Source organism: Muntiacus reevesi, chromosome 8 (assembly GCF_963930625.1).
Source record: "Muntiacus reevesi chromosome 8, mMunRee1.1, whole genome shotgun sequence".
NCBI lineage: Eukaryota > Metazoa > Chordata > Mammalia > Artiodactyla > Cervidae > Muntiacus > Muntiacus reevesi.
The window spans coordinates 29708134-29713539 of NC_089256.1; the positions used below are offsets into that span (position 1 = coordinate 29708134).

The 5406-nt window shown below is 40.5% G+C and overlaps 1 non-coding gene across 1 annotated transcript; it reads right to left on the reverse strand.

The window, feature by feature from the left end:
• Window positions 1–690: 690 nt before the first annotated feature.
• Window positions 691–793, reverse strand: LOC136173863 (U6 spliceosomal RNA). Its single transcript, XR_010664333.1, has one exon. It is a non-coding gene; the product is annotated as a U6 spliceosomal RNA (small nuclear RNA).
• Between the last annotated feature and the right edge of the window lie 4613 nt (window positions 794–5406).

A 5406-nucleotide genomic window follows, 5' to 3' on the forward strand; every position in this document is an offset into this window, starting at 1 on the left:
AAAAAGTATTTTTATATGAACCTTTTCTCCCTTTACATAAAGGAGAAAACCAACAATGTTTAAAAGAGGTAAAGTCCAGTAATGATTAACTAGTAAGCAGGACATGTAAGACTCTACCCATTTCTGTTGAAACCCAAATCTCTTGCTTTCAAGACTTTCTCTTGTCTTTGGTTTACTGAAGTTTGAATATGATTTACCTAGATACATTCATTTGCTTTTTTCATTTTTAGTTGAGGTGGAATTGATATATGGTATCATATTAGTTTCAGATATACAATGTAGTGGTTCAATATTTGTATATATTGCAAAATGATCATCACAGTAAATCTAGTTAACATCCATCACCATACACAGTTACAGAGGTTTTGTTTTTTTTTCTTATTGATGAGAACTTTAAAAACCTACTCTCTGAGCAACTTTCCAATATGCAACACAGTATTATTAACTATGGGCTTCCCAGGTGGTAAAGAATCCATCTGCCAATGCAGGAAATGCAGGAGATGTGGGTTTTATCCCTGAGTCAGGAAGATCCCCTGGAGAAGGAAATGGCAGCCCACTCCCAACATTCTTGCCTGGGGAATTCCATGGACAGAGGAACCTGGTGGGCTACAGTCCATGAGGTGAGCTCACAAAGAGTCGGACACAACTGTGTGACTGAGCATGCACACATGCATCATTAACTAGTCACAAAAGTGTATGCAGCTCTTCATGGATCTGTGCACCATCCTTGTAAGGGAGCCTTGCTTGTCTTCTCTGTACTATTCCCATGTTAGTATACACGCTGTTGAAGCAAGCAGTGTTTGCTTGCTTCTTCTGCTTTGTGTTCTCTAAGCTTCCCAGATCTGTGGTTTTGTACTTTTATTTACTGTTGGGAAGTTCTTGGCTATTATTACCTCACCTGTTTCTTCTATTCCATTGTCTCTCTCATCTCCTTCTATCACACACATATTATAACTTTTGAAATCATCTCACAACTCGTCAATGTTCTGTTCTCTTCATTTTTACTCCTCTTAGTCTTTTTGCAATTCAGTTTGGAAAGTTTTTGTTGACCTGTCTTCAGCTCGGTGAATCTTTCCTGGACAGTGCCAAGTCTACTAATGAACCCATCAAAGGCATTCTTCATTTCTGTTAGTGTTTTTGATTTCCAGCTGTTCTTTTTCTGTAGCCACTGATTTTAATTTTTCCCATTATGCATAAGAGTTGTGTGTAAAGTGTTGGCAAAATATAGACACTTCTTAGTTTCCCTTGTTTTGTAAACATGGGCATGTGTCTCTTAATATTATTTTCTTCTTTTTTTCTGAGATATAGTTTTTGACAACATTGTGTGTTTCTGTGTACAGCAAAGTGATTTCATTATACATATCTACTTACCACATGTGTTTCCTTCTCTCTGCTTAAATTTACCATCTGTTCTTGCAGGTTGTGTACTTTTTCCATTAGCACCCCTAATGTATTAAACATAGATATTTTAAATTACTTGTTTTAATAATTCCAACATGTATATTACATCTGAGTCTGGTTCTGACGCTTCTTTTTCTCTTCAGACTTTTTTTTTTTTTTTGCTTTCTGACATACCTTGTAATTTTTCATTGAAAGCCAAATATGTTGTATTAGTTAACAGGCATTAAGGTAAGCAGACCTTTAGTATGAAAACGTGTGGTCATCTTTTTATAGAATCAATTTTCATTGCAGTGTAGTTGGTTTACTGTGTTATGTTGGTTTCTGCTGTATCACAAAGTGAATCAGTTACAGAGCCCCTCCTTTTTAGGTCCCCGTATAGCTGATTACGCAGTATTGAACAGAGCTCCCTGTGCCCTACAGTGGGTTCTTACTAGCTACCTATTTTACATATGGTAGTTGTGTATATGCCAATCCCAGCCTCCCAGTTCACCCCTCCCTACCCTTATCCCCTGGTAACCATGAATGTCATTCCTGACTCGGCTTCTGTTTTGTAAATAAGCTCGTTTGTAGCCTTTCTTTTAGATTCCACATATAAGGGGTACCATATGATATTTGTCTTTTCGAGTCTCACTGACTTCCATCTGTATTGCTGCAAATGAAATGATTTCATCTTTCTTTACTGCTGCGTAACCTTCTGCTGTACATATGGACTGCATCTTCATTATTTATTCTTCCATCAATGGTCATTTAGGTGGTTTCCATGTCCTGTAAATAGGGCTGCGCTAATCTTTTTGAATTATGATTTTCTTTGAATAAACATCTGGGAGTGGGATTACTGGATGACATAGTAGCTCTATATTCTTTTTTTTTTTTTTTTTTAAGGGGCACCTCCATACTGTTCTCCATAGGTGCTGTGCCAATTCACATTCCCACCAACAGTGTAAGAGTGTTCCCTTTTCTCCACACCCTTTCCAGCATTTATTGTTTGTAGGTTTCTTGATGATGGCCATTCTGACTGGTGTGAGGTGATACCTCATTGTAGAACTGATTTGCCTTTCTGTAAGAATTAATGATGTTGCGCATCTTTTCACATGCTTTTAGCCATCTGTATGCCTTCTTTGGGGGAATGTCTATTTAGGTCTTCTGCCCATTTTTGATTGTGTTGTATTGCTAGGAGTTTGACTGTGTCTATTTAGTGTTAAGGCTTCCCTTGTGGCTCAGCTGGTAAAGAATCAGCCTGCAACATGGGAGACCTGGATTCAGTCCCTGAGTTGGGAAGATCCCCTGGAGAGGGGAAAGGCTACCCACTCCAGTATTCTTGCCTGGAGAATCCCATGGACAGAGGAGTCTGGTGGGCTGCAGCCCGTGGGGTCACAAAGAGTCGGACACCACTGGCCGACTAACACTTTCTTTTCACTTGACTTTGGGCTTTCCCGCATCTGTGTCAGCTTTTTCGGTGCTGCTCCACTGCTACTACACTGGATCCTACTGGCGGTAAGACATTGGGGAGGAGAAATATTCTAAAGTCTCATGAATAAATCTTTGTCTCTTCATGGATCTGTGTCTGGGACCTGTGACCTTCACAAGTGATCCTCCACTGGTCCACCCTGGCCCTACCCTCCTGGCTGCAGGATTCCCAGCATTTTCCCTTGAAGACATTATCATTTTTGACCATGGTTTTTCATCCCCTATCTAAGGATACAGGAAGTTTAGAGGGTGTTGTAGTGGAAGGAACACCCTTCCCCTAGCTGTGATGTGACTCTAGCAAGGCTTTTTCCCATGGAGCAGAGGGTTTTGCTGTGGACACATTCCAGAAAGATTACTCTTCCCCTCCCTCTGCCAGTGACATAAGGAGATCTTTCACACCCTCAATTCTCTCCTGGCTCCAAGAAATGTCATTGATTTCCCAAGGGAAAGGTTCAACCTTTTCTTGTTGTCAGGATAGAAAAATTTCTGAGCTCTTTATGTGTCAGAGCTACAACCAGAAGTCTCAAGTCTTTCCTTTTACATGAGAGCCTTCATCAGGTTCTAAGAAAGAAAGAAAAAAAAAAAAATCTATAAACAGATTTTGTGCTGTGGCCACCAGGCTCCTCTGTCCATGGAATTCTGCAGGTAAGAATGCTGGTGTGGGTAGCCATTCCCTTCCCTGGGCGATCTTCCAGGCAGACCCTTTTCCATCTGAGCCACCATGGAAGCCCCATAAATAACCTAGCACGTACTTGTGGCTACTTAATGAAGCCACTTGTGTCTCGGTAAAAAGGAAAGAAATGCCAGTGGATTAACGTCTCTGGATCTACCCATTCTCTATGGAGGAGGGTAGCCAGCAGAATAGAGGGATAACTTTTGAGCATAAAAACTTAGGCATACTGCACCAGACAGAACAACAATTCACCCAGCCCAGGACTGAGGCATCAAGGGCATTTTGTGGGGAAGCAAGACCCTCAGAGATTAAGAAAAAACCCAGACATGCCCTGCCTCCTGGTCAGTGATAGATCTATTGCCTATACAGTCACAGGAACCTATAAAAATCATAATATTATAGCAAGTTGGAATGGGAAGGGAGATAAAATTGGTCTTTTATGTTGATACTTAAATCTTGTTGACCTTTTTAAAGGGGTAAATGTCCAAAAAAAGAAAAGTAGTCAGGAGAATGGGAAAAAGAAGGCAGGCAATATAATTTATTGCCTTTTTATCTTGCCATTGAAGCATCTGGGAACATACCATGAATGTAGGCGTTACATAAATCTACCATCAGCTCTGCCATCCCCCATCCCACTTGAGACAGGCTTAGGGCAAGGAACAAGGAAGACTCAGCTGCTCCTCTCCTTCGTTGGTTCAGACGATGAGGAAGGTGGTCATGAGACAGAACTGAGGGATGAGGCAGAGGCAGAATGATAAACCCACATGGAAAAGAAAATATTTATGCAAGACTTTAGATTCTTCAACAGGAGTCATCTGAGGATACCTTTGAAAATGGCATTTTTGTTTTGTTTGTCTGGAATGTTATGTAACATTTTTCTTGCGCTTGGTTACCTTGGAGTCTTAGCTGTCAAAGTAGAAGGAATCCAAAAGTAGATCTAGTTTAAATCGCCTCAGGCTATGTTTGCATCCTCTGAATCCCTAGGGACCAGCCAACCCTGGTTGGGGATGGGGGGCAAGGGAGGGTGCTTATGAATCCCCGGGCAACTTACTTGATGTTCCACAACTTTGGTTGTTAGAAAGTTCTTTCTCTCATTGAGCACAATACTATTTCCTTATAAATCCATGACTTTGCCAAAATTATCGCACAACATAAATACACTTGACATTTTACTTTACAGCTGACATATAAACATTCTATGTATTGGACACCATTTTCCGGAGAAGAAAACTTGGATGAAATCTGACAATTCTTTCCTTTATTTTCATGTATCTCAAAGGAGATGAATCAAAATGTCTCACCTCAGTCATTTATGGAGTTCAGTAAACTGACCTATAAATAAAGCCTAGTGAAGGAAGTTGGGAACATATCACATAGAAATGCATTTATTTCTCCCCAAGGAGTAAATGAACACACATCTTTGTGGAGCCCACATGGTAAGAATCTGCCCCCAGTTTGTGGGGATTAGAGACCACATTCTCATCCAGAGAGGTAAGTGGATATTAGTCAGATAAAAGCATCCTATTAAAGGAAGCATTTCCAATTCCAGCTCTTCAGATACACATGAAAATTGGCAGCTGGGAGTACATTTAGTGAGAGCACATTGCACTTAATATTAGAGAAGCAGTGTCACATTAAGTTATGATACGTGGGATAGAAATTAGTTCTCTGAGTGTCCTTTTCAGAAGGACACCAATCTTGAAGCAGAAAAACCAGGCAAAAGTCAAAGGAGTGGGGATAGTACTATATGAATGTGATTTCAGCCAGGCTACTTTTTTTCCTGACATCCGTGGGAGGCAGTGATCTGATAGTAGAAGGAAGGACATAGAAAGGAAGGCTGGGAAAACTCAGATCCAAGACAAAAT